The following is a 24,251-nucleotide window of genomic DNA, read 5'->3' on the forward strand; positions in this document are numbered from 1 at the left end:
TCTCCCAGCAATGCTCAGCAGCGTCCACCAGCTGTGATGGGCCATGTTTTGATTATTTTTCAATTGCAAATATTTTCTGATTTCCACTGTGCTTCTGCTTCTCAGTAATGACAGAGGGTGAGGTGCAATTACTTTAGTTGCCTTCTGTTGCTGATTCCAGTGGAATTGCGTTGTGTGGGAAAACATACGTCCTTACAGCTCAGTCCTACAGCAGCTGGCACACAGCTAAGGACCTCTGGACACGCAGAAGAGCTCACCACAAGCTCCATGCGGGCTCTGAGGTACAGCAGGTGAGGGACGGCTCTGGGGACAGTCCCCGTGTCAGGCTCACAGGGGGTGGCCAGCCCTGCCCCATCCTCCCGCTAGGTCTATCCTCCTGGAGGGTGTCGCTGCACAGGTGCTGCTGGGATTAGAGGCTGGGTGGGGGAGACGAGGGTCATTTTATTCCAGCGACTTCTCCGGCTCCTGGAAGAAATGTTGCTCCTGAAAAACAAATCTCCCCAAAAATAAAATGTTTGAGTTGTGCAAACACTACCAGGTAGAGACTTTGCACTCCCACAGTCATGTCAAAAATCAAGCCAAGCCACAGGATAGACCTAATGTAAAATGAAAAATTACAAAAGTCCCAAAACAAAGCACCAGAGGAAATCTGCATGGCCTTGGTTTTGGGGATGAGTTTGTAGATATGTGTCATAGCAAAAGCATGAACCATAAAAGAAAATTTTGCTAAATTTGACTTAATAAAAAATTTTTTTTTTAAACTTTTGCTTTGCAAAAGACACTGTAAATATCACGAAAAGATAAGCCTGGGACTTGGAAAAACGATTTGCCAATTACAAATCTAATAAAGGACTTGTATCCAGAACTCTGTCCCTCTCCCTCCCTCTCTGCCTTCCTCTCCCTCTCCCCCGCACCCCCCAGCAATAAGTATTGCTAAAATCCACTTTCGTCAAAGTGCCAATGCCAAATGCTGGCGCGGGTGTGGGGCCGCAGGCACTCTAGGTCTGTGCTGGCGGGACAGCGGAAGCAGTAACGCCAGCCTGGACAACAGATTGCTCTTTCCTGTGACGACCAACGCGGGCTCACCGCACGGTCCGGAGAGCCCAGAGCTGCCTCGTCACCTAAGTGCATGGAAAACTTACATTCCCACAAAAAGCTGTTTATAAACCTTTCTATCTACTTTATAACACCTCAGATGGGAAACAGCCAAGTTGTCCTTTAACAGAGATTGGATAAGCAGCGGTCTGCTCGCCCGGCAGAACAAGGCACTGAAAAGGAGTGAGCAGTTGATTCAGGAAGCTGCGTGAGCCTCAGCTCCGTTTTGGTGAGCGAGAGAAGCCAGACCCCAGGACTACAGACTGTATTTTTCCATTTATATGACATTCTGGAGGAGGTGAAAAATATAGGGATGGAAAGGAGATCAGTGGTTTCTCAGGGTTTGGGAAGGCGTTAAGTACAGACAGGCCAAGCAGGGAAATGCTTGGAGCAGTGGAATCGTCCCTGTGGTGCTGGGTGCTGGGTACATGACTACCTATTCGTCAAATGCCGTAGAAATGCACAAGTAAAATTTATTGCATGCAAAGTTAAAAAAAATCCGTCAGGACTTGAAGGGAGCCAAGATGGAAAGCAGACTCTGACAGACGAATCTAACTGTATTACAAATGATAACCCAGCTCACAGCGTTGGCTGCGGAACTCTGGAAGAGATGGTGGGAAGAGTCTGGCAGCAAATTAGGTCACGACAACCTGAGGGGCTGTCAGGTCAGCCGCGTGGTGGCGCCAGAGGATCTCAGGCGAAATCCTGCAGACACACATGAAATTACCTATTACCTGGATGGATGGGCCACTCGGGCAGCACGGGTGAGGACATTTTACTAAACTTGCTGAGAGTGGATTAGTAGCAAAACTGAGAAAATGGGAAATGCACCAGAGCCCGGGCCCCAGGGCTCCTTTGAGGGTCGCGTAGAATCACTCTGGATTACGAGGTTGGACGACATCCTGGTCATTGATTTTTCTCGGACTGATTGGAACTTTGACTTGTCAGAGATCTACGGACTGTCATTAAAAAAGGCAACAACGTGAGTACATGTGATCGTATTGTTTCGCTACGTGCAGAACAAGTCAATCTCCCCATGGTTGCTGGATTGTCATTACAGAGCTCTGAATGCGACCTGCCACGCGGATGCCCACCACCCTCCTTGGCTAGATGTGCCCACCAGCCTGCAGAGTTCACACCACCTGCGTACTCGGTGCTCTTCAGTCTCCTCGATGGAGAACGGTCAGGCTCATGACCCTCCGGCAGCCGTGAGCTCTCACCATAGGAGCTCGTCCAGGTTTCCCTATCATGTAAGGGGTTCACCTCCCAATTTTCAACTTGACCTTACTTCAGGCAAACAAAGCAAAGTCCTTCAAAGAGTTCTGTGTGTTATACTCAGTCTGCTAGCCAATGGTTACAGTCTGCCTTTTCTCCCATATGCTCCAAAGAAGCTTCTACTAACTAGAACTTGGAGATCTTGTCTTTTCAAACGAGTGAAAAGAAAAGAACAGGACTTGAACCCAAGCTGGAAACAACTTTGTCAGTTGCCAACGATCGCAAGCAGAGCAGTTGGACTCCAGAGCCTAGACCCCTGGCACTTGTCTTCCAGATGAAGAGCCAGAGGGTTTGGTCCTGAATCCCTTGGATCACCTTCCCAAGGAAATTTTAGGGTGGAACAGATGATTTTGGGGAGAAGACACCTTACCCCCAAGACCTTCAGATGTAGAATAAGTTTGTAAGAAGTAAATAGTTTCCAACCAGGATCCACTGAATATTTTCCAGAAGGCTGGATCTAAAGATTGTCATGTTTTAATCTGCATGCTTTTAATCTCAATTTTTGTGTGGATTTTCATTACTTTTTGCTTGTGCAAGATTCTGTATTGTTAACAGACACTAGTTACCTCTCAACGATGATGCCTGCTAACGTTCTTGTCGGTAATATGCCTTTCTCATCCCGTCACTTCTTGTTATGGGTCTGCTTTCTGGTTTAAACAGTCTCATAGTTCAGTTGATTCCTTCGATCTAAACAACTCAGGTTTATTCTCACTTCCCTCGGGTGCCATCCAGACTCTTCTGGTGTCTGGTAATGAAACCCGTAGGTTTCCAGCGTATCTCCGCTCAGCCCTGCAGTGATATTTTAGATGCAGCATTAGTGATTGTTTTAAGAAATTCCTGTAAACCAGTTTATCAAGAGAAACAGTTTGCTCATTTGAACTAAAGTCGCCAGCATGGGCAAGGCAGTCATTTGTCAAGTAGCAGCGTTCACACGAAGACCCTCTCACGACTCTTGCTTCAGTGTGTCACCAGCGCCAAGTTAGCACAGCGCAAACTGTCCAGCCCCAGTCACTGCAACCGATAGGGTCTTTCTCCTTCTGACACCGTAAACTAAGACTCTGCCAGGTGGTATCTCTCCTTGGGACAGTAAATCAGATAAACTCAGCTTTGCTTGATCAAAAATTTGTCATCTTGTGTGGAAGTGATAATCGACACATAATTCTCACAAAACTGTTAATTAAGGTGATTTTCACGGCATGGATTGGGTCGCTTTTTATTTTTATCCCCTCCATTATGATTTTGCTTCTTCTGAGACCCATCTCTATAGAGAGAAGCGTCGTGGAGTTCCGGGTGTTCTGACCATCCCTGGAGAAACCTTAAATCCCAAAGATTCTTAAGAAGCTACAATAAACATTTTTTATTGTTTTCTTTTATTGATTACTTCTCATAGCATACATGTGTGTACACGTCTCACAGTCATTGTGTGTTATATGCAAAAGCAGGTTTCTCTTTTCTGTCTTCCTGACGAGCCTTTCCCTGAAAGCTCCGTGCGTTGGTCCTGTGAGCGTGTGCGTTGGCGTATCCGTGTGACGGGCGGGGCGGTGGAGGGATTAGCCTCCTTTGCAGATGAAGAATATAAGGCTTGAAAGGGTAAATAACTTGCTCAAGGACACACAATTAGTTGAAGAACTAGAATTCACACCTTTTGAAGACCTGACAAAATTTGAAAAGAATTTATAAATTTAACTCAAATTTATGTAAAACTCAAATTCAATGGAAATGTATTGAATAGACCTTACTGATTAGATCTCATTCAGGAACTTCCAGTAGATCCAAAAATACTGAAATTACATGGAGCAATGTCTTTTTTGGTAACTGAGTACTTAATAGCAGTACTGAGATACACTGCACATACCACACATCAATATTTTAATAGCAGCATTGAGCTATCATGCACACGCCATCCAAGTCAATGTTTTTAGCATGTGCTCGGGCTTCTGCAACCACAACCACAATGTAACTTCAGAACATTTTTATTCTTAAAGAGCCAATACCCATGATCATCCGTTCCACTCCCCCCAGAGCCCTCCCCTCCAGCCCCTACGACCACTAATCTATTCTGCATCTCTGCAGATCTGTCTACTCTGAGCATTTCATACAAATGTCATCTTACAATCCACGGTCTCTGTTGCTGGCCTCTCTCACTTAGCGTCATGTTCTCAAGGCTCGCCCACGTTTATAGCCTGAATCATAGCTCCTTTGTCTGCATTGGACTGATTGTTTAAAAAATCTTTCCAAACTTTGTATTTGCCCTAAGCATGTTACTGACTGAATTCATGAAACCTTTGAAATACTTTTTAAGAAAAGTCTCAAGTTACTATTATCAGAAAGAATAATACACAGCATCTGAAAAGAATTTGTCCATAAATAAAATCTCTTTGAAAAGCCCAATTGCTGGAAGCGAAAATGCCTAACGGAGAAGTAACACGGGATAGAGAGACACTAGCTTACACTCTCACGTGGTGAGAAAGAGAAGGCGCTTATTAGGAGAAGCAATTCCTGATCACACATAAAAGGGCATAAATGCTCCTCACAGAGCATCTTGAAGAGGATACATGAGAATATTTATGAAGTACACGCACGGGAAGCAGATTTTTCTTTAGGAGACAAAATGTTTAAATCCATGCATGTCCTAAGAATTACAGTTTTACTGGGGAAACAAACTTTATAGAAATACCAGTAGGAGAAATTAAAGAGGATGAAGGGGTTACAAGGAGGCTACGGGTTTCCTGGTGCTCCCCCCACCCCGCAATTCCACGTCTTGTGGTTGTTCCCTGACCCTCTAGGACAAGTGAGAACGTACCAAACTTGTCTCCAAATGGGTTAACGCATTTCCCAGACCTCTTTCACGCAGTCTAAATATAGAACCACAGGAGTGTGGGGAATGTTCTGACGCACATCAGAAAATATTGGTTTAATCTTCAGATTCACTCTTGAATCTTGGACAAGTGGCTTGAGGTCTCTGACCCTCAAATTCCTCATTTATGAAATAGAGGCAGCGGTTGAGGACTTGCAGGCCTCTTGTGATGACTAATTAGTGCGGTGAATTCCTAGGCGAGGCCTGGCTTGCCGTGAACCCTCCATGCAGGGCCCTTGACGTCCCTCCCAGGCCTGCTGCTCTCCGAGACAGAGGCAGCTTAAGAAAAGGAGATTTTAAATTTCTCACCTGCAACTTCAACAAGAAACCGTAAGCACATATGGTTTCCATCTCGCGTGGAGGAGCCACAAGTCATAATTAACTCTCGTTTCGGCACAGCGAGCTGCTAATGCGAGCTCCAGCCTCTCATGTAGCAGTTAATGGAGAAGGTCCTGCATCTGTCCATCCCCTGAACGAGCCGTTCCAAGGCTTCAGAAGCCCACGACTTAGGGAAGTTCCCCAGTCTCTACTGTTGCAATGCGACGCTTTCGGGCACGAAGCTGAGAAGTTAGTTTGAAAAGGAAGGATGGATGTTTTCCTTACTTAACAAGCAGTCCTGCTCCTCAAATGGACGTGGACACAGCAGAGTGCCCCTTCTCTGCAAATCATAGCTCGGCGGAGTGCAGTGGCTCTTGTCCCGTTCACGGTGTTTAGGTAGGGCTGCTTGTCCGCTGAAGACCACTGTCCCGGAGCCAGGCGGGCTTGGCGGCAGCACCTGCACGTGGGCGTCCTTCCACTTGTCCTCACCAGCACTTGGTGTGGTCAGGCTTTCTGCTGCAGCCGGTCGGCAGACCTGCAGGGGTCCTCATTCCGCTCCCTCCGAGCCTGACCACGTCGTTTCTCGTGCGCTCCATTTCCACCTATCTCTCTTCTTTGGTGGCTCATCTGTTCAAACCTTTCGCCCACTTGGCATTTGGTTGTTTGACTTCTTACTAATGCCTTTGGGAGTCCTTTTTTCATTGACCGTGTAAGCCTTTGCTCAGAGATGTGATCTGCAAATGTTCTCTCCCGGTCTGTGACGTCTGCTGTCTCGACAAGCACACTCTTCATTGTGACGGCGTCCGACTGAACGAACTGAATTCTTGTCTTTTATGGATCCTGCTTCTGCTCTCAAATTTTAGATACCTTTACCTAACTCAAGGTCACAAAGATTTTCTCCAGTGATTTTTTTACTAGAACTTTTATAGTCTTGTATTTTACGTTATGGCTACAATCTATTTTGAGGTATTTTTTTTGCGTAGTGTGAGACATGGATGCACATTAATTTTTGCAGGAGATAAATTGTTCCAGCAACATTGGTTGCAAGGCTCTTTTTTTCTTCACTACCTTATCTTTGCATCTTAGAAAATCTGTAGACAGCATATATGTGGTTCTATTCCTGGACTGTGTGTATTCTATTTACCCTGCGACGACATCACGCGGTTTTCTTTACCAGATCTCTATAGCAAGCCTTGAAATTAAGCAGGCTAAATCTTGCATTTATGTTGTCCTTCTTTAAAGCTATGTGGCTAATTTGGATACTTTGCATTTCCAAATAAAGTTTAAGATAAGTTTTCAATTTCTACCAAAAAAAAAAAAGCCATCCAGGATTTTGATTGAAATTGCATTGACTTGAACTTATAGGCTAATTTGGGAAGAATTTAGCAATATTGAGTCTCAGCATCATTAATGTGTTGGGTTTTTCATTTATTTGTTCTTTAATTTCCTCAGCAAGCACACAGGTCTTGCACATCTGCTCACGGATGTGTCCCGGAGTGTTTATCCTGCAGTGTTGTCATAAAGTATAACAGTACATATGTGTGTTCGACTTCAGTTTCCGGCTGTCCATCGCTAGCGTATAATTGTATGTATTTATTTTACATCCTTCACCTATTTCATACTCATGTATTATAGGTGCATTTCGGTGGATTCCATAGGATATCTGCAGAGATAATCATCTTATTTGTAAATACAGAGAATTTTACTTTTTCCTTTCCAGTCTGGGTGCCACTTACCTCTCCTCCTACCTGACCAGCCACCGGGACGTTCGGTACAGTGATGAAGGGAGCTGTCCTCGCCGCTGTTCTGAGCCTCGGGGAGGCGCTCGGCCTTCAGTCACTCGGGACGCCGCTGCTGTGGGTTCTACGGAGGTGTCCCTCCACAGGGAGGGTGTGCTTTCCTCTCTCGTTTGCTGAGAGTGTTCATTAGAATAAATGCTTTCAAATGCTTTCTCTGCATCTATTGAGATAATTATTTATTATATTCCATTTATTCTATTCTCTCTGTTTCTAAGGGGACTTGTATTGATAGGTGTTAAACAGCCTTGTGTTCCTGGACTAACCCTCACCCTGGCACGACCGTACTTTCATATTGCTGCGACCGTGCTCAGAGGTTGCATGTGTCTGGATGAAGAGCGTTGGTCTGTGAGTTCTTTCCCTGCGGTGGTTTGGTGGCAGAGCGACGCTGGCCGCACGGGATGAACTGGGGAGTCCCGCTTCCCCTCAGGTCTCTGCAAGCGTCTGTGGAAAGGTGTGCTCTTCCCCAAGTGTGTGGCAGGACTCTCCAGTGAGGCCACCTGGCCAGAAATCTCCTTTGTAGGAGGGTTGTTAAGATGCATGTAAATTCTTGGATGGGGGCGTCTGTTTCTCCCTGAATGTTCAGCAGTATGTCTCAGGAATGGTTTTACCTCATTGGATTGTTGACTCTACTGCATAACGTTGGTTATAGTCGTCTCTGCTACCTATCGAATTCCCATCAGCTCTCCGTCACTCCCAGTATGGGTGAGCCGTGTCTTCTCTCCTGTTTCGGGTCTCAGCCGCCCTGGAGGTGGATCGGTCTCACCGAAGTCCTCGGGGAACCAGCTCTGGGTGTCATTTAGCATCTCCATTGCTTTTGCTTTTCTGTGACAGCAATCTCCACTCCGGTCTGCGTTGCCTTCCTCAGTCTACTTCAGCTCCAGCTGCTTTTCTAGACTGCTAACCCGGCAGCCGACGTCCTCGATTTGCGTCCAGGCGCTGGGCGCTGGCCTGTCCGTCGCGGCCGGTGGAGCTGGGCTTGCTGTGCCGTCGCTCGGGTGGGAGCACTTCCTGTCCACCGCTGGATCAATTCTTCGCCGCGCGGGGGATTTAGAATTACTGAGAATTATCCAACTCGCCTTCTAGGTACCCTTCTGATCCTGTTTTCTGCCAGGAAGGCCTGGGTTAATCCGGTTGTCTTCCTGCGGAGAGCAAGTGCGGAGGCTTCGAAGCTCCCCAAGCTCATGGACATCGGACCTGTTGGCGGCGGTCGGCCTGGGTACAGGGCCCGGCGGGAGCGGCCGTGGCGCAGCGACTCGGGCAGGCCCTCGAGGCCCAGCGGCTGGCACGGTGCCCGGGCCCCTTCCATGCGTGGCTGCTCACCCCGCTTGCTCGCTCTGCCCGGCCCTTCAGCCCGCTAAGGCGCGAACTCTGAGCATCCTCGTGCTCGTTACCGCTGTCCTCCAGCGTCCTCCCACTGAGGGCAGCGCGGCGAGCGCGGTTAACCCTCCTACTCCCCGTGCACTGCGTCTTTACGCCTACAGGTTTATTTATTTATTTGAGAGAGAGCGTGGGGGGAGGGGCAGAGGGAGGGAGAGACTCAAGCGGACGCCTCCCCGAGTGCGGAGCCCAACACCAGACTGACTCCTGATTTCAGCCCAGGTCACGATCTCAGGGCCTGAGCCAAAATCAAGAGCCAGTAGCTTAACCGACTGAGCCACCCAGGCACCCCCTGGGTCATTATGGTTATAGTGGGTTTCCTGCAGCAGCAGATAGCTGGACCTGAGTTTTTAAATATACCTGATCCGACCACCTTTGCCTTTTACTTGGTGTGTTTAAAGCATTTAAACTGAATTTACTGTGATGGTTTATAGGTTTGGCCTTCAATCTATCCTCTTACAACGTTTTTTCTCCTTGTTCCATTTGTTCCTTATTTACCTTTTCGTTTTTAAGTGTTCGTGGCGTCACGTGATGGTTGCTGGGGTTTATCTTGAGCTAACAGCACCTGCCTTCCGGGGAGGGGCCCTTCCTGCCCAGCATAAGGTGTGTCTTTTCCTTATCTACACCACATAATCGTGATCAAACATTTCACCTACTGAAAAGCCCTACAACAAGTTACTTTCTGTTTTAAATATTCTTGTAAATACAACAATGTGACTGAGCTTCCCTCCATCTGGTCCTCTCAAGGCTTTTGCTTTTGACCTTTGCTGGATGGGCCCCGCGATGCCACCGTCTCCCTGCTCGGCAGCCCGCGGAGCTGGGGTCTCTGTGCGGCGCCCCCCTCGCTGCCCTCCGCCAGCGGACTGGGCCGCCTCCTCTCCCACCGACGCCTGGCTCGGAGGGCGCGGCCTGGGACCGAGTCCGGCCTGGCCGGGAAGCTGTCAGGCAAGCAGCTCCGTCTCTGTGGGACGCTTCTCCTGTGTGGCCTCATTTTCAGGGTCTTAAACACCCTAGTTTCGTGCGTTTTGTGCCTTTCTTCTTCAGCCAGGGGGAAGCAATGTCCAGGCCCGAGGTGGACGTCCAGGGACCGTAGTGTGTCTCATTCATCCCCGTGTGAGCGTGTTCTTGTTTCCTGGCCCCTTCCTTCCTCAGGGCTGGAGTCCCCGCTCTGGACGCCCTGCCTCTTTCTCTCGAAGGCTGGCTGCAGAAGTGCAGGTCACGGGCCACTGCGCTCACGTCCACCGGCACGTGGCTGCTCCCGGCTTTTCCATCCAGAGAGGATTTAATGTGTGCACACACGTACGTCTGTAAATGCACACGCAGGTGCGTGCATACCTGCTCGCGAGTGTCACTGAAATCTCTGAGCTCACGCGGACGCTCGCCCAGGGCTCCTTCTGGATTCTTCCCCTCCTGGTTTCTGTGTCCATAGCTGCTTCCTCTGATGTGTGTACCCATTATGCTTTCGGTCTCCGTGTGGCTTCTACTCTGTCCCCACATGAACCCCCTCCTCACCCCCTCAAGCCCCAGGTCCCCCGTCTGTTCCTTGGGCGGCAGCCCCCTGGTGTGGAGACCCGTGTCCAAATGCCTGACCCTGACGCCTACACTGGCACGTCCTTGCACGGACGTCCTCCTCCCCCACCAGGTCACACGCTCCTGCAGCCACCCAGCAGACAGGCCACCTGAGGAGGCAGAGCGCACAGACAGGCCAGCCACACTGCTGCTGCTCCATGCATCCCTAATGCGCAGCCACGAAGCCTCTGGTGCCCACTGGGGACATCTCTGAGCTGCTGTGGGTCCGTGAGCTTGGCCCGGAGCCACACATCCTGAGGCTAGTCACCCTGCTTCTGACCCTCCGGGGGAAAGGCCTACGGGTCCCTGGTTTACAGCTGGTGTCCGGTCTGAAGGAGCCACTTCTCTTTGGATTGTCTGTGTGTCTCCACATGTTTTTAACCCAAAGTGACTTGAGCTCTTTACTTCTGGGCTCCTTTGGTGAGAACACAGAGGCACCGTCTCTGCAATCAGGCTGAGGGAGACTGGAGAAGTGGGTTGACTTAGCCAGACACAGCGGCATCCACGGACCAGGACGAGCTGGGTGTGGAGACCTCAGCTGGTCTTCACGGCCGAGAGGCCGGTGTTTGCAGCCCGAGTCCAAACCTGTCACATCTCCAGCTCTCCATACGGTCCTCGTAGGATTAACAGGCTTCACTTCTGATAGGCTTCAGCATTTTGATTCAAACCATCTTTCTGGAGACCACACGCCTCTCCCTGGATCCCGTGGGGGCCTGCCCGGTTTCAGCAGACACAAAACAGGAATGGCCTTGCTTGCCACGCACCAACTGTCACCCTATTCCTTCTTAGGTGTCCCCAGCGAGTCCCTAGTTACTGCTCCATAAACACCGCCCAGTTTGACACAGGACAGTTTGGGTTGGAAGCTCGCCCCTCCTTCCTACACACTTGCCATCCCTCAACCTCTGCTGAACAGCCCTTAGGGCGGCAGACGTCTTTCCTGATCCATCCTGAGCTCTCCTACTCCTGGGCCTCTGTCCGCCCGGGAGGAGAGGGCAGGGTCCTTCTTGGGAAGGTCAGAGGTTCCTTCCAGGCAGTGGGAGATGAACTCTCCCGCCAGAGGAACAGATCACAGCACGGGGTCAGGAATAAACCCTGTGCACCCAGAGAAAAAGCTTCCTCCGTGGTGGAATGAAATCCATGGTAGAAGAAAGAATTTCATAAAAGAGTTTTTACTGTATTTGGAAAAATTCATGCTTTAGCCAAATGAATCAGAAATGGCTTTTTTCTTCTTTTTTTCTTTTTTGCCAAAAATGTCCATATGTTTTCAGATGCACTAGCAAAGCAAGAGCACTGAAACTCTAACTTGCTAAAAGCAGGGCAAAACCACATTTTTCCCTGGAAAAACTCAGGAGTTGGGGTAGGGAATTGGATGTGTCATTTTGGCTTACACTGAGGAGGACCTGCCATCTGGATGAGCGCTCGCCCTGCAGAATGGAACATCGCCGCCCTCGTGTCTTCCAGAAGGGTCGAGCTCTCCACGAGACTCTGACCCTCCCGGGTGGAATGTTCTCTCGATTCAGCCCGTGGCACCTTCACGATGACAGCAGAGAACGCACAGTGAACACGGGCTTGAGACAAACACCGTGCACCGTCAAATAAGCCGCTCAAGGCCGCTGGGAGAAGAGTTGGGTGGTTTGTACTTTTCGAGTGTATTCGAGGGGATCGTTTCGGATGAGTGTGCTGCTGTTTGTCGAGAGCCAATAGCAAGCTTGTCGTCGCAAGACCGGGCCGGAGGGGTGACTGCCGGCGAGGACACACCCGCACACTCCCTTCTCAGGCGCGGGCGCTTGATCGTGCGCGTGCCGGAGCCGGTCAGCAAACACCCCTGCTCCCCCAGTAAAGACTCCTCTGCAAAGTGCATTTGTAGATGTGCTTCTAAATTCACCCACTCGTCTACACCCGAGCCGAGTGTCCACGGTGAGGTCCGAAACAATCTGGCCGTCGGTGGAAAATCTGTATTTTTAAGTCCCCCAGTTGTTCAAACAGTAACAAGAAACTACAAGGTGCTCGGGCTTGGCGATGCGCGCTGCCTTCAGTAAGTGTCGACACAGAGAACCGGCCCGTTTTGTAAGCCTTTAACACCGAGTCAGGTCAAGGATGAGGACGGCCTTGCCGGGTCCCAGCCTCACTGCCCAGGGAAGACCACACATGTACACAGCAGTCATTTGCCGGGTGAGAAGCACTCAGGGGACCTGCCGTCCTACTGTGTGCTGGGGGCTGTCCCCAGCGTTGTGGATCTCACCATGAAACAACAGTGCCTGGCCTCCGGTGGTTCCCATTCTTCCAGTCCCTTACGTCTCCTGAAAGGACTTCACACATCAGGACACTTCAGACCGAGGCTGAGGTGGCTTTGCTTAGGGCAGGCGGGGAAGCAGACCTGGAGAGGGGGCCCACGCCTACAGATTCCCGGAAGCGGGTGAAGAACAGTCACTGCTGTCGAGTGCTGCGTTGTTATGTCTTCAAATAGCAGCGGAGCATTCTGACTCAGTGCGCGCACGTCCCTCCTCTCACCCGTGAAATCTGACACAATCAGGCAGGGACCCCACTTGTGTTTCGACAAAGCCAACCACTTGTGTGACCTTTGGAGATGCCAGCAACCTCGCTCCAGAGCCCAGGCTCTCCGGCTGCAGCTTTCAGCCATCTGTTAGTGCAAGGCACAGAAATCCATTTAGTGTCAGAAATCAGAGCCACGAAAGTTCACAAGAACACAGTTTTCTCTTTGTGCACACAAAGTCAGAAGTGGCTTCCTTTTATCTCAGGCCTTTACAGAGCTTCTTCGGTCAGAGCCCCAGGCTGGGACAGTGGCAGGACATCTATGGACCCCACGCTCCTCTCCTGCTAATAGGCACCTTGGCCTCCATCCCTGGCACCTACTGCTTCCCAGGTGGTATTCCTCTGTTCTTTTTTTTTAACAATAATTTTTTATTATATTATGTTAGTCACCATACAGTACGTCCCTAGTTTTTGATGTAAAGTTCCATGATTCATTACTTGCGTATAACACCCAGTGCACCATGCAACACGTGCCCTCCTTAAGATACAGATGTAGTGAAGAGAAGGGCCATATGCACCCTAATGTTCATAGCAACATTGTCCACAATAGCAAAATTGTGGAAGGAGCCGAGATGCCCTTCAACAGATGACTGGATTAAGAAGTTGTGATCCATATATACAATGGAATATTACTCAGCTATCAGAAAGAACGAGTTCTCAACATTTGCAGCAACACGGACGGGACTGGAGGAGATAATGCTAAGTGAAATAAGTCAAGCAGAGAAAGACAATTATCATATGGTTTCACTCATTTGTGGAACATAAGAAGTAGGAAGATTAGTAGGAGAAGAAAGGGAAGAAGAAAGGGGGGGTAAACAGAAGGGGGAATGAACCATGAGAGACTATGGACTCTGGGAAACAAACTGAGGGCTTCAGAGGGGAGGGGGGTGGGGAATGGGATAGGCCGGTGGTGGATCCTTAGAGACATTTTCTCTCAGTTGTCCTGCTCACCATTGGTCTTATGTATGTAAGGGCTTTTCCTCTGGCTGTCTGTACAGTTTCCTACTTCTCCTTTATCTTGTACAGTTCATGGTGTGCATAGGTGTGCATTTCTTTGCATATCCTCCACTTGGATTTGTTGAGTGTCTTATATGCATAGGTTGTTTTTCATCAAATTTGGGACATTTTGCCCATTTTTTCTTGAAATGACTGTGCTCCTGTCCTTCTTCTCTCCTTCTGATGTTCTGAGTACATGTGCGTTAGACCTCCTGATATGTCACACGGCCAGCTTGTGTCCATCTGTGTTTTCTGGGCTTCAGTTTAGAGAGTTTCTATCTAGAGATCTCTGTTCAAGTTTACTCATCTTTCCGCAGCATTCCACCTTCTGTTGTTGAGACTGTCCAATTATATTTTTAATTCAGATATCATAATCTTGTGATGTTGAATTTCCATTTGGTTCCTTTTTCTGACTTGCCTTTCTCTGCCCTCTTACCTCGTCCTCCACACTCTCTCCTTCTTCCCTATAAGTCCTCAAAGATTTTCATAATGGCAGTTTGTAAAGCCCTGTTCACTAGCTCCAGTCCCAGAACCAGCAAACCACTGAGCGATGTTCCCCTTGTTTGTAAGCCTCATGGTACTCCGGATATCTCACGATTCTTGATGGCATATGAAACATTACTTATGAAAGGCCATTGGTATATGAAACAGCCTCATGTTTTACTTTGACTTGTTTGTTTCCAGAGAATGTGAGCTCTTTTTTGTCTGTGTCTGCTGATTAAATGATCAAGTGATCGTATTTTACTGAATGTCCTATTGAACTGGGACCATTCCGTCTTAAATAGCAGTGAGCTGGTCCCCCGTTAGGCTGACTTCCAGTGACCCACACCTCCGGCCACAGCAGAGGGGGGCAGTCCAGCTTTACCATCTGTGTGTTGGGTCTACAAGGAGGTTCGATTCAGCTGTCTTGGGGCTCTCAATCCCGGGATCCATGAGAATGAAGGAAACTGTGTGAATTCTGTTTCTCAGCCTCTACGTCATTGCCTTTTCCTTTCCTTTCCTTTTTTTTTTCCCAGAAAGTTAGGGTTTGGCCTGGGATAATTTTCAGGATAAGCACTTATCGTTTTTCTTGGTGCTCTTCCAGACTCCGATTCATTCCACCATCTCCACCATTGCTAATAGCTTGGCTGAACTCACCTTGACCTTGAAGAGTCCGATGTTCTTTGAGGAGCTGCTTCCTCCTGCTGCTGCCATGACTGGGAAACCTGGGCTCTGTCCCCAGGGAGTCTCCATGGCTCTCTGACCACCTGCGAAGGGCCCTCTCCTCTGTGTCAGTACAACAACGTCTTCCAGTATCCACCGCTCATGGAAGTTCTCACCCATAAGCATGGCTCTTTCTGTATCCATTCTTCTTTAATGTTCTTTGTTACTTCCATTATCAAGTATTATCAGTGTGTGTTATTTTAAAATATCAATAAGGAATGCAACAGTCTACGCTAACATTAAATATTTTATGTAATAAAATTGTCCATTTATGGAGATAGGCCATGCCTTTAACCATCTGTTTTATGTTTAATATTCTGAGCAAGAAGGAATGCACTTTTAATCTCCTGGTCTGTACAATGTTACTAACCCTAGACACTCTGCGAGGTTGGTGGGTGACAGCATAGAGTGTGTGGTTGCTATTAAAATAGACTTTAAATAATCGTGGATGACTATGAGTGTGTCAGTATTTACCAGAACAGCTGTGGCCAGCTAACTCAATCGGCTGTCACCATGGTGATAAGGTCCGGTTATGGTTCTACCACGTGTGGCCAATTAGCTTCACTTTGCTTTGAGGTCAGAGATGAATCCCCCTCCTTCCCATGATCCTGGCTGCCCTTCTGCTTGACACACCGGGTGATAGAACGTAGATGGACCAGCACGAATCCATCTGTGAATTGTGCCTTCCTGCACCCATGTCTTTACACAAACTGACATTTTTCTGTCGAGTTCTAACTCATCCTTCAAGACTCCAGTTGTACATAAAATAGCAGCAGCACAGGACCGTTGGTGAGGGTCCACGCCAGTGACACAGAGACAGCACTTGCACCCACAGCAGCATCTTCTCCGTAGAGTTAAATCTCATTTGTATAAAGAATGCAGGGGCTTAATGCGTACTTGATCTTCATCACATAGTTGTTGAACTGATATTGTTTCTCTAAATACATATACTTATGATTAATTACTCATTAATCTTTGAAGAATTATTTTAAAGTGATAGCTGAGCTGTTACTTAATTAGGATAAACAAGAGAATATTGGTGCCAAGATAAAGGTATTATAACTTACAAGCTAGTTTACTAATGTGAACTAGGGTGCTACCAGACGTTTCAGAACTGAATCCGAACTGAATCTTGTTTTAACGAACTATGACAGAAGTTTAGTATTCCTATTATGTTCAGAAAGAAGTGAATATAAGGATGAACTTTCTGTTTCATTTTTGGCATCTTTGAAGTAGCTACGTGGTACACACAGATTTTGAACGAAGAGCCCAAATTCTGGTACATTTCCAGAAACTTCCTAGGAGGATGTTCTCGCTCTCTCCTTTAGACACACACACACACGCCTCTAAATAAAATTTAAAAAGTCCTTTCCTAATTAGTTTACTAAGACTACCATGACAAGAAAAGAAAAAAAATACTATATAGACATAGTTAGAAATATTCCCAAACTTCAACTTTGAAAGATGACTGTGTGCTTTAGATGTGAAATATTTGCGAAAGTTCATTCATTAGAATAGGCGATTTTTTAAAAATGGCTCTGGTTCCAAAGAGAAGATCAGACCCACCTCCCAAGAGTTTCATTCAAAACTGAGACTGGAATTTACAATGAGAATCAAAACTGAGACTCTTATCTACAATTGGACATTTTCCCACCGAGCTGTTTTCCTTTCTCAGTCTCTCCGGCTTTCTTTTTTCTCTGAGATTTTTGTTTTGTGTTATTTTTGATGTCACTTAACTTGATTTTGTTTTATTTTTGTAGAATGTGAGTGTGATAGATGACCCCATTCTAGTCCCATATCACAGTTATTTCTGAAATGGCTTTGCCACTTTGTTCACCTGTTTCATAAAACCTGTCCCGCCTGAATCTTCGGGAGAGGAGCTGCGTTTTGGACTAGCTCTACCTGTAATCTTCCTTAGATAATTCAGTGAATCCCATCATACCAGGAGATAAAATAAAATAATATATTTTCCTATATCTTGGAAAAGAGAAGGGAATGATTTATGAATGTATTTAAGGAAAGTAACTGATTTTTTAAAAAAAATGTTCTGTGATTGCTGTATTTGGTTAAGACTGTGAGGTTTTCTGAGTATTTCCTGGAGCCTGTATCAAATGAACTGGTGGCTAGAATGCTCTGCATAAGGGAAAAGTAGAAGTTTAAGCAGTGGGACAAGGGTGTTGGCAGAGGCTAAAAGGCAAAGGATCTCCGTACGCAGCTGGAAGACACATTCCAAGTAGAAGAGAACATTAGAAAACATTTACTTTTAAGAGCAAAGATGTCTGTTATTCTATAATAAAGTTCCAGTGTTAATGCTCTGCTTAGCTGGGCAGCAATACACCCCCCACTTTTGGATCTGTAATGAATAGGCATTACGAGGAAATAGACCGTGGTAGGAATCTAGCAAGGCTAGGGAAGAGACCAGAGGCATGTTATAGATAGGAGCATCAAATGTAAAAAGCTAAAGACCCATGAGCAGGGGCGCCTGGGTGGCTCAGTCGGTTAAGCCTCTGCCTTTGGCTCAGGTCATGATCCAGAGTCCTAGGATCCAGCTCCTGGGCAGTCTCCCTGCTCAGAGGGGAGCCTGATTCTCTCTCTCCTTCTGCCCTACCCCCATGCTTGTGTTCTCTGTTGCACGCGAGCCTGCTCTCTTTCTCTCTCTCTCTCATAAATAAATGAAACCTTAAAAAAAAAAAAAAGACCCATGAGCAGATTGGGTGGGTGGAACCATGGGTGGAAATGAGAAGTGGTAGGTTAAGGGTCAAGGCCCTGGAGGTAGCAGGCTGTGAGCGACCCTTTAGCCATGTCAGTGAGCTGTTACTTTATCCAGAAGATCGTGGGAAATTGTCAAAAAGTGTGGAAGAAAGTAAGTGGATCAGACATTCTCACAGATCGTGGCTCTGTGTCTGTAAAAATGCAATGAGAGAGAGACTAGATTGGGTTAAGGAGACTCACTGGAAGGTTGTTGAGAGTCTAGAAGATTATGAAGAAACCCGAGTGGTAGTAAGGATGGAGATGGAGAGACAAATTCAAGTACATGTAATACAAAAACTAACAGGATTTGGTAATTTATTGCCTATGCAGAGTAGGGGACTAGCCAATGATAGCTCGCGAGTGTGGAGTCGGGGTCATACTAGGGATGGGGTCATGGCCAACTGAGCCGGATAATCCAGTAGGTATGCAACCACTGGAGGATAGTGAGGAATTTAATTTGGGATATATTGAGTGCGAGATGCTCCCGGAGCATCCAAGTTGTGAGCTGCTGTTGTTAATAATGTGCCAGGTGCTTTTCCCAGTAGTTTACAGAGAGGAACTGATTTAATCTTGAGGAAACTCTCGGAGATGGATAATATTAAGCCGATTTTACATCAGAGAAAAGTTAGATGTAGCTCTGCATTCCGAAATTCTGGGAGGGGATCGCAGTAGAGCTAGACTGGGGAGATCAGGGTGTACACGGGTCGCAGCTGAGACCTTGCAAACGGATAACATCACGTAGGGTGTAGACTGCAGAGTGAGAAAACCACGTATTGAGTTTGGGATCCTGGGGCGGAACAGTGCTCTGTGAACTGCGTGCAGATCTCTGGCAGGAACGTGGAAGCATGACAGACAGTGGGCTGGATAAAAGGTATTAACAACACAAAAATAGCTGAAATTTAGAGTCTCCACCTCTATCAGACATGCGACCTGAACCAGGAAAGAGGAATTTTTTAAAGAGACAAAGTTAAGGGCACCATGACATCATTTTGAAGTTTGCCAATGATTTATATTCATTATTTGACAAAACAATGCCATTCATCTTACTTTCATTCAAAACAAAGTAAATTATGTCAGATTTTCTGCATCACTGAACACATTTTTCCATTTGGTTCAGTAGATATGGTACTAATTTCCATTTTCCTACACTCAGGGGGTCTCCAATTCACTGTGTCATGTCTGGATATCCCTACGAGGGTGGGCGACACCTCCACACTCTTTCTCTCCTCTTCTATGCTTTCCACTCTAGCTTCACCATTTGGTTCTTGCAGTAAATACTACGGAGTATCTACTTCATGCCTGGCTTTGTCCCATGGAGAAAGCAGATAATGGGAGCTGCATGTGGATGTTATCCTTGGCAATGGCATTCACTCAACCTTAGCAGCAAGGCTGCTCATAAGGGGCAGAGAGTGCAGGTGGGTTTGACCATTGTCTGGGGAAGTCTGTTCACATTCGGGTCTTCCTCTTGGGAACAGAACACCTGTAAGGAACTTTTCAGAAATGGCTCTGACTCCAGGGACTCAGTGGCACCTCAAGAGGAGTGGAGCCACTTTCCTGCACATTCAACACAATAGTCCAAATTCTGGTAAGTGCTTGACTAGACTGTGCCCTGAAAAGATCCTTGAATATTCTATAATACATGACAAAATTAAGTAAGATTTGGCTTCCTTTTAATGGTAGAAAACACTAAAGTACTCTCTTCCTGGCCCTTGACTCTCATCTTAGATGGAGTGTGAGCTCAGCCACACATTTAGTACATACATTTGTCTTATCTTTGAGAAAGTCCCACTGAAATTCATGCTTTCTTATTAGTGGCCAAATCCATTTTCTTTATTTTTTCTAATATTTTATTTATTTATTTGACAGAGACAGCCAGCGAGAGAGGGAACACAAGCAGGGGGAGTGGGAGAAGAAGAAGCAGGCTCCTAGCAGAGGAGCCTGATGTGGGGCTCGATCCCGTAACGCTGGGATCACGCCCTGAGCCAAAGGCAGACGCTTAACGACTGTACCACCCAGGCGCCCCCAAATCCATTTTCTAAAACTTGGTTGTTGGGGTGCCTGTGTGGCTCAGTTGGTTAAGTGTCTGACTTTTGATTTTTGCTCAAGTCGTGATCTCAGGGTCATGTGACCGAGCCCCACATCAGCCTCCATGTGCACTTGGCAGGGAGTCTGCTTCTCTCTCTCTGTCTCTCTCCTTCTGCCCCTCCCCTTGCTCACAAGCTCTTTCTCCAAAACGAATAAATATATCTTTAAAAAAAAAGTGATCGTCGACCATTTTATGGAGTGCAAATGGACAGATATCATTAAGATTTTTCTCTAGATTTACAACAAGCTGATAAAATCAACTAAAAGGATACAGAACACACATGGACCTTTAAAAGTCTTTTTGTGAATACTCTTACATTATAAATTTTATGACAAAATGAGGTGATTAAACTCTTTGTTTTTTTAAAAAATATTTATTTATTTGAGAAAGAGAGAGGGAGAGAGAGGGTGCATGCACATGAGGTGGGGAGGGGCAGAAGGAGAGGGAGAAGCAGACTACCTGCTGAGCAAGGAGGCCAATGCAGGACGCGATCTCAGGACCCTGGGATCATGACCTGAGGCGAAGGCAGATGCTTACCTGACTGAGCCACCCAGACGCCCCAAAATCTTTTTTCTTTATATCAGAGAAAACTAGGCTCAGAAAGACTTACTGATGTGTTTAAAGTGAGTAAAAACCGTATGATAATTGTCTTTCTCTGCTTGACTTACTTCACTTAGCATAATCCCCTCCAGTTCCATCCATGTCCATACAAATGGTGGGTATTCATCCTTTCTGATGGCTGAGTAATAGTCCATTGTATGTATGAACCACATCTTCTTTATCTATCCGTCTGTTGAAGGGCATCTCAGCTCTCCTTCCACACTTTGGCTATTGCGGACAATGCTGCTATGAACATTAGGGTGCATATGGCCCTTCTCTTCACTACATCTGTATAGCAGTCCAATTGTGGGTCATAGGGTAGCTCTATTTTTAACAACTTGAGGAACTTCCATACTGTTTTCCAGAGTGGCTGTACCAGCTTGCATTCCCACCAACAGTGTTAAGAGGGATCCCCTTTCTCCACATCCTCGCCAACATTTGTTGTTTCTTGCCTTGTCAATTTTTGCCATTCTAACTGGCGTAAGGTGGTATCTCATTATGATTTTGATTAGTACTTCCCTGATGGTTAATGATGTTGAACGTTTTTTCATGTGTCTGTTAGCCATTTGTACGTCTTCTCTGGAGAAGTATCTATTCATGTCTTCTTCCCATTTTTTGACTGGGTTATTTGCTTTTTCAGTGTTGAGTTTGAGAAGTTCTTTATAGATCTTGGATACCAGTCCTTTATTTGTAATGTCATTTGCAAATATCTTCTCCCATTCCGTGGGCTGCCTCTTCATTTTGTTGACTGTTTCCTTTGCTGTATGTGGAACATAAGCAATAGCATGGAGGCCCGTAGCGGAAGGGAGGGACACTTGAAGGGGAGAAATCAGAGAGGGACACGAACCACGAAGGACTATGGACCCCAGGAAACAAATAGGGTTTCCGAGGGAGGGTGTGGGGGAAAGTGGTTACAGGGTGATGGGTATTAAGGAGGACACATGTTGTGATGAGCACTGGGTGTTATATGTAATTAATGAATCATTGAACACTACATCAACAACTAATGATGTACTGTAAAGTGGCTAACTGAACATAATAAAAAAATAAAGTAATTACTGATGAGGAGGGACTTACCTCTCCCAAAATTAAAAAAAGTTTTGTACATCAAAGGACATTATCAAGAAAGTGAAATGACAAGCTACAGAATGGGAGAAAATATTTGCAAATCAAATGTCTAATTAAAGGTTGATATCCAGAATATATAAAGAAATCCAACTTAAAAGCAAAAAGACAAACAATTCAATTGAAAAATGGGCAAAGAATTCGATTAGATATTTCTCCAAAGAAGTTATACAGAGGACCAATAAATATGTGAACATCATTAGTCATTAGAGAAATGCAAATCAGCCACAATGAGATACCACTTCACACCTGGCTAGGATGGCTGTAAGTGAAAAAATAGTGTTGGAGACAGTGTGGGGAAAGTGGAGCCCTCATTCACTGCTGCTGGAAATGTGAGATGCTGCTGCGGAAAATGGTTGCGTTCCAGAAAAAACACAGAGTAGCCATATGACTGAGCAATTCCACTCTTCAGTACTTATCCAGATGAACCGAAAACAAGCCCTCCAATAGATACTTGTGTGCCGGCGTTCCCTGCAGTCTTGTTCACAGCCCAAGATGGAAACAATCCAAGTGTCCATGGATGAATGGCTGAATGGACAGACAAAATGCAGTATATATATACATATAATGGAATATTATTCAGCTCTAAAAGGAAGGAAATTCTGACACATGCTACAACATGGATGGACGTTGAAGACATTATACTAAGTGAAACAAGCTAGATACAAAAGGGCAAATACCAAATTATTCAATTTATATGTGGTATCTAGAATAGTCAGATTCATAAAGACAAAAAAAATCCAGCAGTGATTACCAGGGGCTGGGAGGAGGGGCAATGGAATTATCGTTTAATGGGCAGAGTTTCACTTTGGGATGACGAAAAAGTTCTGGAAGTAAATGGTGGTGAGAGTTACACGATAATGTGAACGTACTTAATGCCACTAACCTGTACCATTAAATATGGTTAAAAACTAAAGTGAGTAGAATTCGTGGTTAGGACTCAATTCTAGTTAACACCTGTACCCTTAATTCCCCTGCTGTCTAAATTCTAAGTTTCTTTGAGAACTTTCAGGTTTCGTCAGGACAAGATATGACCGCTAACACATATTCGAGACATTGTTCTAAGTACTTGCTTGTTTAATCCTCACAAACCCCTGGGAGCTAATACGATTATTTTTTTAATGTATTTCGAGACATGAGACATTAAACACAGGGAGATTAACTTTCCTGAGGTCACAATGAGAGTATAAGAGTCAGGATTCAAACCCAGACCATCTGGTTCCAAAGTCAGGCTTAGAACCAACCCTGCAGAAGGTAACGTTTCTAGGATGAGAAATAACACGTTGGAAGCCCACGAAGAGAGTATGAGCTGCCTCTGCGGTCGTCTGTTCATTCCGCCACCGAGTCCTTAGACGGTGCAGCTGTGTTTATGGATGTGTGTGTGTGTGTGTGTGTGTGTACCTGCACGCGCGTGTGAGCGTGTGTGCACACTTGTGCGAGCACGTGTGTGCATGTGTGCGCACGAGCATGTGTGTGCACGTGGGTGTGGGTGTGGGTGTGCACACGTGTGTGCCTTTCAGCGGTGTGTTGTGTCTGCGCCCATGCCAGTAACCGCGTGTGAGAGCCTAGTTGGGGATGACCGTAAGATGGCGTTGCTACAGAATTCTTACTGTGCTGCACGAGCCAGCTGTGGTCCTCGGCTCTCTCTTCTGTTCCATTGGCCTCTCTGTTCTTGTTCTACCTACCATAAATTTAACTTTTCATTGCGATGGTTTTGTGATGTTTTAAATTACACCATTCTGGAAGTTGGCGAAGAAGGTGGTTGTGTGATGTGGACACAATCCTGTACTTTCAGGGACAGCACGCAGATCCTGCTGCCACGTGCCCTTTGTGAAGTCAAACTCGGAATCTTCATATTCTCGTCTTCAAAATATAGAAAAGGACACCTAGTTCAGAGGATGCTTTGAAATCAAACAAATTGGTGAATTTGAATGAGGCCAGTTAAATAGATTGGTGGATTTTCCACTACTTTGCCCCATTACTACTATGAGTTGTCAGTACTGTTGATACTGTTGGGGTCCCCGATACGTCTGTGTAAACAGAGAAAGACCCTGAACCAGTGCTAGGGGTTGGGACTGCGGGCTCTGGCTCTCCAGCCCCCTGCAGGGACACCAGCAGCTGCACAAAACTGGCCAGTTGCATCATTCCACTTGAGTGTGGCCCTGAGAGGGGCTACCAAGCTCACTCATGGATCGTGGGGGTGCGCCCCAGGTTTACTTCCTCGGCCAGGTCCGAGCCGTCAGATGGTGCCCCCAGGTCCCGGGAGAGGCCCCCTCGCTCAGGGATGACGACACCCAAGGGGATGGACCTCGTTCTGGATTCAGGAGTCTTTCAAACGTTTCTTTTTGGACAAATGCAATCTGCGGCTCACGAGCTGTGAAGACGGGTCTTGGGCTCCAAGAGAAACCTGGCTTCGGTGTTGGCGCGGCTCACTGAGCACGCATTCTCCCCAAGTCGACGGTACCAGGACCGAATGTCCCCCTCCCAAGTGAATCTGACGTGCCAGCCTCGCTGTGCACGCGGGTCACTCCCTGGCTCCTGAGGGGAGAGAGAGGCTTGGGCCACGAAGCCAAAAATGAGACTTACCTGCAAATTTTTGGAAACTGGTTGTAAGGAACAAAAGCCATTATCACTGAGTGAGTTTTGC

The sequence above is a fragment of the Ursus americanus genome, chromosome 11 (genome assembly GCF_024610735.1).
Source record: "Ursus americanus isolate L20-20 chromosome 11, mUrsAme1.1.p, whole genome shotgun sequence".
NCBI classification, from domain to species: domain Eukaryota; kingdom Metazoa; phylum Chordata; class Mammalia; order Carnivora; family Ursidae; genus Ursus; species Ursus americanus.